The 13,278-nt window shown below is 38.0% G+C and overlaps 1 protein-coding gene across 5 annotated transcripts in view; it reads right to left on the minus strand.

Annotated features, from left to right (window-relative positions):
* The window catches only part of BACH2 (BACH transcriptional regulator 2), a 396,617-nt gene that overhangs the window by 171,294 nt on the left and 212,045 nt on the right, over window positions 1–13,278 (minus strand). For 2 of the 5 annotated variants that reach the window (XM_002746827.7, XM_054254270.2), the window contains exon 3: window positions 6,043–6,197. The exons of the other annotated variants lie outside the window; for them this stretch is intronic. The gene's annotated coding sequence lies outside the window, so the exon portion shown is untranslated. The remainder of the gene's footprint in view (window positions 1–6,042; window positions 6,198–13,278) is intronic. 5 annotated transcript variants of the gene reach the window in all.

A 13,278-nucleotide genomic window follows, 5' to 3' on the forward strand; every position in this document is an offset into this window, starting at 1 on the left:
TTATAGCTTCTAGTTAAGCACTGCAAGGACTCTAACTAAAAATCTTGCTATCCTGCAAAGCTTAGTAAATACTGTTCTGGGGCAGAAGAGCAGACGTGCTTTCCCTCCTCATGACACACAGTCTCTGCACCTTTCAGCTGCCACAAGGCTGCAGGCGCCACACTTTTACAAGATCTATCTAACGGGACATCCTTGGAAAAACATGCTGCAATGCCTTCGGTTAAATCAGTGCTCAGAGAGAGGCGTCATTTCACTAGTGACAGGTGCATCCAAAAAAGAACACACAAACCATTTCTTAAAATTCAACAGACTGGAAACTATTAAACTGATAAACCATTTATGTTACAAGTGATGTCACTGAGTAGGCAGCTTTATAATAAAACATAGATTAGTTTATTTGGAGACTCATGACTCACAGGGAATTACCATTTGAAATTTTTGATTTATATATTAATGTATATAACCATGCTGGCAACATCACTCCTCTCTATACCATTAGCAGAGAATGAAAATTAATTTCGATGATCTCTTGAGTGAACATAATCTGAATCTGAAATGGAATGCTACAAATAATCATATCATAGGTTCTTTTTTAAAAAAAGAATCAGAATTGGCTTCAAAAGTATGCCATTGGTTCTCAATGACTATAGGAGCTAAAGACACAGGTTCATAAATAATATATTAGTTTTAAAACAAGTAATATCAAAACTTTCAGGCTGCTTAACATAAAACAGATCATTTAACATTTAACCTCTGTCACTGGAAAGGTGGTAAAAGCCAAAACTTGCAGTTTCTCAAGAAGAATAAAAATGAATGGAATATTGTTCTAGTTTTAGTCAACATTTTTAATTATTAAAGCATGGAAATAGGTACACCAAAACCTCAGTTGATTAGACTATTTGAGGACAAGATTGTTTTTATTATTTTAATTTTCTGGTAACTTGACAATTAGAAAATGCTTTTTGTTGAAGGGTTTCCAAAGCAGTTTCTTTTCCTCTTTATAAAACATCTAACTATTCTCAATGATTCAGCAGGTCAGTGTCATCAGCTACAAGTATCCTCCAGGGTTTGCACCCCACCTTGACTCAAAACCAAAGCTATCTTGTTTTCTTCATCACTGAAAAAGGGAAGTGTGGTGTGTGCGGTAGGGTGGAGTGTGTGGGAGGGATGGGGAGGGGGTGGGGAAGTACGAAGAAGGTTAGCTAATTGAGGGTTCTGGCTAGTTGGGATCCAGGTAGCAAAGCCATCAGTAAACACAAAATTAATGTCTGGAACCAGGCACATCTGATTCCTGGGAATAATGAGACAAGGAGACAAGGAGATCCTGCTACGGTCTGTCTTTGGTCTTCTTTATCTTATGTCATTTTGTCTAGGTGGCTGCTGGTTTGATGGTCTTCTCTGGGGAAAATCTGTATCAGCGTGTCTATCAAAAATTATGGTCCGTGAACTCATGGGATGGAATTTATTTTGATTAGATTCCATATCCACGCCCTTTCAACTCAAGCTTAGGGTGGATGTCAAAAATGAATAAGCTCTTACTTTCCTCTCCCTTAGACTTGTTTACCTGAATTTTCTTTTCTACAAAAACCTTTAATTCCAGTGTTTTTTTTTTTTTTGGTATCTCAGCAGCTCCCCATGGCAACTGACTCAGAAACCTCTTTTCCTTTGCCCTGTTTTCCAATACCTAAGTGAAAAGCATGAGGATTTTCTTTCTAAGCTGGTTTGGAAAGTCCGGTGTGAGAATGAGTGGACTAATTTATATATATTGTACTTCAACAAATTCATTTTACCTCTTTTCAGTTACACCTTTTCCTTAAGCCAAATTATATATAATGGTTCTGCTATAGGGCCTCTGTAATAGACTTTATATATATATATTGGTATCTTAAGGAGAAAGTAGGATAATTTAGGACAGCAGTTTCTGAGCTTCTTGAAACTGTGGATCCTTATATACAACTCTGTAAGAACTCTAATTGCTGGTCAGCCCTAGGGTAAGGGCATAAAGGTAATGAAGAAGACCTAATAAAGTATGGCTACTGGGCCTTATAAAACTGTTGACTGTTCTTCAAGGCCAAATTTCTAGAAATGTAGAATAAAAGGCAAAAGCCAAAAACAGTAGGGCACAATGGACTAACTAGTGAATTCCATCCTGTGTGTTCTTCACAGGCCTATGGGTCACTCGCTAACCTGTCTGTGACTTATGGGTACAATAATACCCGTAAGTACAGAGATTTGGTGATAGGGTGATAAATGCTGCTTCACTTGTAGAATGTAAAACAGGCATCATAATAATCATAGGCCTTACAGCGGGAGAACGACCCTCTGTGGATTTCCTCTCAAAGCTTTCATTTTCTACTGTGCTTGAATCTATGGCAAGTCTACATTCCCTGGTTCCTGCCTACATGTCCACCTCCACTGATTAAGACCCTCCAGGAACCACAGTCAGGCACACAGCTCCAGGACTCTCCCCATATCAGTGCTCTGTGCGTGGACTGGTTTATGAATACCCATCTGGAGGAACTGGAGCAGCCCCACTGCTGAAGCGTGGGTTGCTCATACTTTCCTTCTCCCCAGTGAAACAGGTCTTCTACATGTGTATGGCATTTTGGTAGAGACCACAGTTGTTTAAGGCAAATTCCCTTGATGGCTTCTGACAATTGTGTCCTTACTCTGATAGGAAGCTCTTTCCTGGGACTGAAGCACACTTTGGTGGATCCCTTACTTTTGTTGTCTTCTAAAGGCCGCCCAAAGGGTAACAGGGATGAGGAAGGTATGAGGGACATATGATCTGTTCTTCCTGCACCCTCACAAACTGCAGCATCCTTATCAGGCACTAGCTAGTGATTCTGCACAGCATTCTTAGAAGGAAAGTTTTAAAAAATTATAGTAAAATATATACAACATAAAATTTACCATTGTACCCATTTTTAAGTGTGCATTTCAGTGGCATCAAATACAGTCACATTGTTGTGCAACCATCATCATCATTCATCTCCAGAACTCTCCAATCTTTCCAAACTGACACTTAATATCCACTGAACAACAACTTTCAATTTTTCCATTCTCCTATTTCCTGGCAACCACCATTCTACCTTCTGACTCTATAAATCTGACAGTTCTGGGTATCTCATATAAAAGGATATTTAATATTTGCCTTTTTGTGTTTGGCTTATTTCACTTAGCATCTTCGGGGTTCCTCCACATGGTAGCATGTGTCAGAATTTCATATCTTTTTAAAGACTGAATAATATTCCATTGTATGTATTAATATATACCACATTTTGTTTATCCATTCATCTGTTGATGGACACCTGGGTTGCTTCCACTTCTGGCTACTGTGAAATATGCTGCTATGAACATGGGTGTACATACATCCATCTGCTCAAATCCCTACTTTCATTTCTTCTGGTGTATACCCAGATGTGGAATTTGCTGGATCACTTGATAACCCTGTTTCATTTTTTTTTTTTTTGAGAAATTGCCATACTGTTTAGTATTTAACTTTTTAAATTAACAAACTTTATTTTAAAGAGCAGTTTTAGGTTCACAGTAACACTGAGCAGAAAGTACACAAGTTTCCCACATGTCTCCCTGTCCCCCCCCGCCCCACAGATTCAGTTTTATAGATACCCTACCCACTCGGTGACTGAATGCTCTGTCCAAAGATAAAGGGAGTGATCCAGGCAGGTCCTGCAAGATCCAGCAGGAGCCGGAAGCCCTGATTCACCTAAGGAGTCCCAAGAGCTTCTTTCCTTCCTGACCTGTAGACAGGAAACTGACAGCAAAGGCTATCCCACAGGAATCCTGGATGTGTAAATGCAGAGATCCACAGAGTGGCAGAGCAGGAGAGGGTACTAAGGGGTATTTGATTCAATCTCCTCCTTTCACTTTAGTGAAGATGCCTCATAAACTGATCGCCTTCCTTCCAGGAATGTTGTGCAGAATAATTAGTGCTTGCTGGAAATAGTATATTTTTGGGGCTGGAGTAATAACAATTATATCACTCACAACTCTGTCAACCCTAATCCCAGCCCCATTACCGTTTGGGTTGCCCCCAGAAGGCACCCCTGGGTTAATTCCATTATAGATCTTTTAATACTTACTGCTTTTTGTCTTATTTTTCTGATATCGTGAGTTTTATTTTAAACACTTTAACAGAGCTACTGTGCATTTAAGTCTATCGCCAGGATTTTTGACTCTATTAATGTTGAAACAACACATTTGTGCTTTCATTACATATTTGCTTGGCAATTGCTTTATTAACAGTGATTATTCTCAATTCCAGAGAGTTATAAAAAGATAACTGTAAATCCTAAGTGCTACTTTGAATGATAACATTTACCACATCCAAGTAAAATGATATAAATCGCAGTGCTTATCCACAGATTCAAAATGCCCAGAAATTTCCCAAATGTTTCCCGGACATATCACTCATACTATTTTTACACTCACCTTGACTCAATGAAACAAAAGAAAAAATGCTGTTTAAAATTCCTACAATCAAAGCTTAGAAATATACAATGCATATATCTTTCACAGGCACACAGGTACATTGGTATGTAGGCTGACATGTGTCCAAGTGTGCATTTGTTTACTCAAACTCTTCTATTTTTTTCGATTAACATGGAATAAATTGTTCTTGTTCTTAGCAGTTAGGCAATGGGCCTGTTTGAAAGCTAACACCACGACATAATGATTTGCAAAGTTTGTCAGTCTTGAGAACTTAAAATCTCACCAAACCTGGACTTGCTGGCTTAGGTTATTCATTGGAGGTATGCTTCCCTTCCCACCTGTATTTTGTTTTTTTATTTTTAACTTCTGTGGGTACACAGTAAGTAGGTGTATATATCTGTGGGGTGCATGAGATGTTTTGATAGAGGCATGAAATATGAAATGAGCACATTATGGAGAATGGGGTATCCATCCCTTCAAGCATGTACCCTTTGAGTTACAAACAATCTCACTACACTCTTTCTTTTAAAATGTAAAATTATTATTTATAGTTATTGACTATAGTCACTCTGTTGTATTATCAAACAGTAGGTCATATTCATTCTTTCTGTTTTTTTTTGTAACTATTAACCATCCCACCTCCATGCCCTCCCTGCCTCCAACCTCCACTACCCTTCCCGGCCTATGGTAGCTATCCTTCTACTCTTTATGTCCAGGAGTTCAACTGTTTTGATTTTTAGATCCCACAAGTAAGTGAGAACATGTGATGTTTCTCTTTCTGCCCCACAAATTTTGTAAATCAAGTCACGTTTAAGTGTGTGAGGGGAGGGATAATGCTATGATGACTCACTCTGAAAGGGAACAACATATTTCCCAACCCAGGGGAAAAAAGATTTTCTCTTCTGAGTGTGTCTAAAAGCATGATCAGCACACCTGCAAAGTACTGTTGTTTTAGCCTAATAACAGCACTATTAGTCACACTTGTTGAAAACCAGGGGCAAAGAATGACTGGTACTAGCAGCCCTGGAGTAAAGCTGGCAGGGAATAATGGCTCCTACTGGGTTGGACTTCCAAATGTGAAGGTGCTAAGTGAACCTTAAAACTCTTTGCTGAGACACAAGTCAATGTATTAAGCAAAGCATTAAAATCCTTAATTGAACGATATTTATGACTCAAGTATATATGGTTTTCTGCCATTTTTCATCCTTTCAGGCACATGAGTTAAAGCAGTGATTCTCAAATTGGGGTCCCTGGACCAGCTGCATCAGCATCACTTGGAAACTTGTTAGAAAAGCAAATTCCTAGCCTGCACCAGATTTACTGAACCAGAAATCTGGACATGAGGCCCAGCAAGCTGTACTTTAACAAGCCCTCCAGGTGATTTTGATTCAAGCTGAAATTTAAGATCCACTGAGTTAAGAAACCACCAATATACAGATTCCAACCTTTGCTCCTTTGCTCAATGATAACTCTACAGCTCCTTTGTTAAAAGAAAAGTAATTCATGTGTGCTTGGGCTATTTGTTACTATCACTTAAGAAAATATTTATCATTTTTTAGTTAAGGAAAAGAAACCTTAGTCGAAACTTACATGTAATTTTTCCAGGTCCTGTGCTGGTGCTGGCTTCGAGTCTTAGGATGCAGGGAACTGGGCGAAGGGAAAGATGAGAAGGCTCCGGTAATCCATTCAGACATGGACCCCAAAGCTTTGTGGGGCAACCTTGTGACAGGTCAGTGAATGTCCACCTAATTGGGCAGAAAATGTTGTCCATTAGCAGACTAAAGTGTGCATGTGAATGTTTCCTTCCTCTTCCCTCCTGCTATCTTGCCATAATCCCTTCTGCTTGTTATGAACTCACGCAACTGTCTGTGCCTCTGGCTGTGGACCTCTTGACCAATCCTAATGACAGAATACGACACCATAGCCCGTAGTATGGACACCTGGGCTCTGCCTGGTGGAAGCCCTATTCCTTGAGGTACCTTCTTTTAGGTGAGCAGCCCTCACTAGGGGCTCTCCTGAATCCAAATGTGGCCTGGGAGACAGGTCCACGTCCAGTGATGTCACTTTCTCTATTTCATCTCATGTTTTCTGTCAGCAAATGAGAACACCTTGGTTTAAAAGACACATGTGGCCATTGTAAATAGAAGAGATTCAGGAAGCAAATGATTAATTTAGGGATTCTGACTGAAATGAGATGATTCTCTAATGCCTCAAATGTGTTTAGTTTTAAAATTAGTATTTATTTTTCCAGATAACTTAATACATGCTTACTGTAGAACATTTGAAACATCTGGAAAAAATAAAGGAAAAAAAATAAAGATCAATGGTAATCTTGACACCGATAAATCACTAATGATGTTTCATTGTATGGGTCTGAAACTCCTTCACTGAAACTCTTGGGGCCAGATATGTTTCAGAATTCAGAATTTTTTGGATTTTGGAGAGTATTATGATGCAGCTACCATTTATTACACTATTATCTTGTGATGGTATGGGGCAGCACCCTATAATATTAAATATTAAATATTTCTGCACAAAAATAGATGCTTATTCTTATTAAGTGGGGGTAAAACAGAGCTTCACATTAATTCAGGCCGTTTTCCTACCAAAGGAGTTACTAAAAACAAAACAAAACCCCCCTTGATTTCTGAAAACTTCCGGATTTAGAATTGGAGATAAGGGATTATGGACCAATATTCTTTTCAGATATATACACATACTCAGAGTATTGTTTCTACTTTTTCATTCAATTCTGAAAGAAAATGAGTTATATGAACGAGCATTTCCCCAAGTTATTAAAATTATTCAAAACATGCTTTTTAATGTTCATGTGTATTATACCCCATAGAAATACATTTTATGTATTTAACTGTTTCCGTCATTTTTGGAATGACAGATTTTTTCTTTGTTATTGTAAATAACACTTTAAGGGACGTATCTGAGTATCAGATTGCCTAAATTTCTGAACATTTTCTTATGCAGTTTCCTAGAAAAGGAATTATTGCATGAAAGGGCATAAACTTTGAGGGCCCTGACTTTCTAGAAAGGTTGTACCAATTTATATTCTTTCCAGCAGCATGAATCCCTGGTTAATTTAATTACCAACTTTATCATAGACAGAAAAAATACACTTGGTCCTCATGCAACTTAACAAAAATCTAATCAATGACGACCAAATGTAAGGGATTTTATTTTTGTTTTCCTTACACAGAAGATAGTAAACTGCGTGCTGCTTTTCACATAACAAGAGACATATGGAGTTAATGTAAGTTTACCATCAAATGACCCTTATTAGGCCAGACTGAGTTAGATGTGGACAGTGGGGGAGCTGTGACTTGTCCATGAGGTCTTCACATGGAAAAGCATGTGAGAGAGTTCAGAAATAATTCATATATCATCATGAGAAGAAAAATCACTGATTACTTATGGGCTGATAATTCAGCTTCTAGAGTAGTGAGGCCTTATATTTCCCTTTCTTCTGGTATTTTTCTATTTCTTGGACATTCTGCTGTTCCTCAGCATCGCATCAGAAAGCACAAAAAGATGCAAAGACAAAATCCAATCAGACTAATAAGAATGACTAACCCTCACGCATGCTTACAGTTTGTCCACTCCAATGCCAGGTCCTTGTGTATAGTATTATCTCATTTAACAACACCAAGTGCACTGGTATCAAAACTAGTGGCTGGCAAGTTAGAAAGTATGTGTTCATTCATTGGTCCTCCTTATTCCCCAATAAGTTTGTAGGAATTTGAGCTTCAGAATTTCAAAGATCTATCCGAGCCTAGGATCTCATTACTATGCTGACTCCAAGTCTAGCTATAAATCACAAGCTTGATCTTTCCACTCTTTTGTCAGTACCATCTATAACATCTAAATGAGGTAAAGAAAATCCAAGGAAATTCTAGACAATAGTAAAGCCTTTGAATCTCCTATATTGAGATGGGGAAAGCTACAGCTCTTTGAGCACAATAGAGAGGTATGAGATAAGTGTTATGAAACACAAAACAGGTTAGACATGGAGAAAGACATGAAGACATAGATAAAATAAACACTTGAAAAAACAAAGATACACATTCTTCCCAAATGTGGCTATGAATTAGGAATGCTAAAGCAGGTCTTACAGTCCCAGGTTCCTTTAGATTTATGGGTTTTTCTAATCTTTCTCTTTCCCCTTTATGTATACTTAACCTTACAGGATAATTGGTATCGAGAATGCCATGATTTTCATATGCTAATAAAAGCAAATTGAAGTGAACTTTGTTATATTCAATGAAATAACCTCACTCTTTCACTTATGTATAAACTCAATTTCTGCATCCACTAATACTGTAAGATGGTTATGGTTTGAGAAACAGGGGGTGCAAAAAATTTCAATCTTATTTTGGGAATGAATTAGATTGATCTTTCCTAACAATCTTATCTAAAATTAAGGATTGTTTCTGTCAAAATTATCAAAAGACCAAAGAGAAGTGGACCATTTCCTTCCCTGTGGCTTTACTTCATAATTTAAGCATCATTTTCCTGATAATTTGGTGTCAAAGTGGGTAGAATACCCATTTATAAAAATGATTTTTCTTTGCCACATTCAGGTATATGACTAAGTTTTTAAGCATGCTAGAACTACAGGGTGTCAAAAACAAAATGATAATAGAAGAAATAACTCCTCAAAGAGTGTGCTTTGTTTCTTCCAAAGGGCCTAATTACTTCAGGGGAAATAAAAAAAACAAACCACCATTAATAATACACACGATTACCAGACTCTCCTTGGTTACGCAAACTACACAACTATCATGTAAATCTAATTACAAATTTGGGTTCCCTCATTTTAAAAATGTACTTTGAAGCAACCCACTTCTGTTTCAATGCTGAACCAAAGTCTGTGCAACTGGCACGCTGTCAAAGTAAATATATACATACACACACATCATTTGCACTTGAACAAAGTTATTACTTTCAATGTCACTAAATCATGAACTGCAAAACACAACAAGCTAAAAGCAAGTAATACCACATGGTATATTATCTTACATTTACAAAAGAGTTTATAGTTTTCCAAGCCCCAGTGACATAGACTTTCCCACTCACAGTAGCTTTGTCATGCAGGGCACCCCACTCACTGTCTCGGAGCCTACTACCTCTCACAGGTTCTTGTGGGGATCACATGAGAATGTATACAGAGTGCTTTTTTTTGCAGATTATAAGACTTACATAAAATATGAGCTATCTTTTTTTTTTTTAAAGAAACAACTTTGTGAGACATAAAGATACTAATCGGCATTTCATTGTCGGGGAAAAGAATACAAGAAGATGTAATAAAAAAAGCACCAAGTTAGAAGATCTGAGTTTATTTCTAAATTGGCTACAAACTAGCTGCCTGACTCTCTGAGATTTGATTTCTTCAGTAAAATGAAGGGGTTGAATGAAATGACTTTAAGATTTTCTCGAGGCCAATAGATCTGTGATGTAGGACGTGGCTATGGGAGTGCCTTAGGAAGTAATCCCTCCTGGAGGCCAAGGAACCTGAAGCCAAAGGTAGCATCCATCAATCTGAGGCCTGCAGTGCTGGTGCAGGGTCCTTGTCTCATCTCAGAGATGAGACAGACATTAACTAACTCATTTTGCTGGACTGTGGGGAGGTTGGGGGAATCCTAAAGGAATGGCCAAGGCCTCTTAGGCACTGGAAGGAAGTACCAGAGAAGCTTAAACCAGCAGGTCTTTATTAACTGGTACAGATACTTTATGACTTTAATAACTGGTAGAGCCAAATAAGTGTATAGCAGCTGACTGTTAATCTTGCTAACAGTTTTACTGTTGTTTGCCTGTCAATCTCAAAGAGACAGCCACCACTGAGGGCCAACCACGTTGCTTGGCTACGTTCCTACAGCATGGGGGGAGATGTGTAAGAGGGCTATTTTTGGTATTATGAGTGCACATCAGGGTCACATGGGAATTTTACTTTAAAAAGACACTAACTTAGGCCTCTACTAATGCTATTCTACTAGCATTATCTAACACAACTTTCTGTGATGATGGAAATATTCAGTATCTCTGCCGTCCAACATGGCAGCTACTTGCCACATGAGGATACTGAGCATTTGAAATGTACCTAGTGAGAATGAGGAATTGAATTTTTAACTTTAATCAATTTAAATTTAAATAGCAACATATCATTAGTTGTTATCTGACTGGACAGTACAGCCCTAGGTGGCTTCACATAATAGTTTTTTTGGACTTATTTCAGACCCCAGAAGCCCTCAGGATAATATCCAATATAGTCCTTCAACAGGTATTCACTGCCCTTCTCCTAGGTGCTGGGCAATGTTTAGGTGTCTCAAAACAATGGTGAATAAAAGTAGCATGGACATTTCCTGACTTGTGGCATTTTGCGGCTAGATTGATTTCCGAAGACCTCACAAAATCTTGAAGTGGCTCACCAGACTGCTCTTAGGAAAAGGTGGGTGAGGAGATATGGTAATGCTACACTAAGCATGAAAGCACTGCTTTTTCATTTCTTCATATTTACTGTTAGAGAAGTCGGGGGAAAGTTTAAAAAGAGGTATCTGAATGGTTACTATTCATTCTCTTACAAATAAAGTAACATATCCCAGATATGGGAAATTATCTGTAAGTAATTACCTCTTGCATGATCTTAAACTTACTTAAAAAGAAAAGTCAGAGGAACCTGCATTCTTAAGCTAAGTCAATGATATTCAATTACAGCTACAGCCATACAAAAAGTACAAGTGGGTCTCCAGCTGCAAACAGTGGGCAAGGGAACATTTATACCAATTAGTTGTGAAATGATCAGGTTTTGTAGAAGGTACTTCTTGTATAAGTAAGGTCGATTGCATTCTTTATTCCAACTCAATTCTTAGGTAAGATTTTCTTAGTGGCTTTAATAGGATTTGATGAGCAAAGCCCCATTTGCCTTTCCCCAGGAAACTACAAGTGAAAGTATTTTTATTCACATTACAAATCTAATACCAACAACATAAAGAAACACAAAAGTGGTTTAATGATCTGATTTCCAATATTACTCCCAATGTCCTACTGTTGTCAATTCTCTCCTATCCTAATCACCTCTTCCTACCTTACTGGGATCTGGAGTGACACAAAAGACACAAAACATGGTATTCAGAACCGGTTTACACTCTAATTTGAACCTGAATCCACGTTTGCCTAAACTACAAGGACAGGACACAGCATGTTAGGATACAGAGTTTTTAAGCTAATTCTCCCATTGTATTAATATTATCACCTGAGGTGAAAAATCTACCAAATAAAACAACCTGATTTTGCTCAGCATCCCAATGGGATCATGTTCAGCATCCCAGTGGGAATGACACCAGTCAGCCAATCTTTCGAGCTTCACAGTGCCACTTCTGGTTCCCCTGGCCAAAGTCAGACTATTGTTTTTTAGGGCTAAAAAGTGATTCTTCCACAACCGCCCCCCCCACCCCCAACACACAATTACTTTTGCCTCTGGATTGAGTAGAAAATTTACTACAATGTCAGAAAACAAAATAAGACTTCAAAACTTAGTTCCAAAAACACCAATTGCATTTAGAGACCATTATCTTCTTTCAAAAAAGGTCAAATCTCAAATGTTCAGCTGGTTCTAGGCTATATAAAAATATTGCTGAAAATCTGATGACAGCTTTGGTAATAAACATGTTGAGAGTGGCCCTGAAATCCTTATTTATATTCAGAAACACTAAATGGAGTGGTCACACACCCTTTTATGGTTGAAGGGGTTAAAAAAGAAAGGGGTCAATTAATGTTAATTTTTTGGAAATTCAGAGATGAAGTTTTTATTTTTATTTTTAAAAAACTCGTATCTTTCAAACAATTTAAACGGACAGTTGAATAAGGCAGAACCCCTTTGAACCAAAGATCTCGTGGGCTTTTGTGTTTTGTTTACTGGCACGGAAAGGTGATAGAAGAAAATGTGCTTTCTTTGCTGCAACAGAGAAAGAAGGGGAGAGGGAGATGCAGTTATTTCAGACAGTATGGAGAAAATTAACTGAGATTAAACAGCTTTTAAAGTTTCCACTTCAACATTTCAGGTTCTGGGATGACATTATTCTAGTTGAAGAACCACAGCTAGAAAATGTACTTATTTGACATTCAAGGTGTTTAAGGTCCCAAATACAGCAAAAAGGTAATCAGATTTTCTATTTAAAAAGGATGGTGCAAGCAGAACTACTTGCCATGAACAAGCCAGAAAAGAGAAAAAGTGAGAAAGAAATGTGTTGAAAATACATAATTTGAAATAATTCTTGGATTATGCAGATTTTATATATAAAAATTGAAATACTAGCCTGTATCAATACATCATCACCACCATCATCATCTCTACGACCACCATCACCACCATCATCATCATTTCCACCACCACCATCACTACCACCATCATTATCAACTCCTCCACCACCACCACCACCAGCACCACCACCATCATCATCGTTTTCATTTACTGAAAATATCTATTTGCTAGGAACTGTGCTAGAAATTTTACAGGTATTAGCCTATCTGGTACAAGAGAGAAACCTGGCTCATAGAGGCATAGTGCTTTGCTTACGGTCACACTGCTGGAGACGGGACAACATACGATCTGAATCTAAGCCAGCCTGTCAAGGCTACCTCCTTTCCTGTACAATACTGCCTTCCTCTACAAAGTGGGGAGACTACATCCTTCTGAGAAGGAAACATGACCATTTTCCCATGTGCTATCAGTAAAACATGAAAGTAAAGTGACAAGCCTGCAGGTCCCACAGCAATTTAACTATTTAAGAGTTGATTAGCTTTCAGTGCTAAAATGGT

This window comes from Callithrix jacchus, chromosome 4, assembly GCF_049354715.1.
Source record: "Callithrix jacchus isolate 240 chromosome 4, calJac240_pri, whole genome shotgun sequence".
NCBI lineage: Eukaryota > Metazoa > Chordata > Mammalia > Primates > Cebidae > Callithrix > Callithrix jacchus.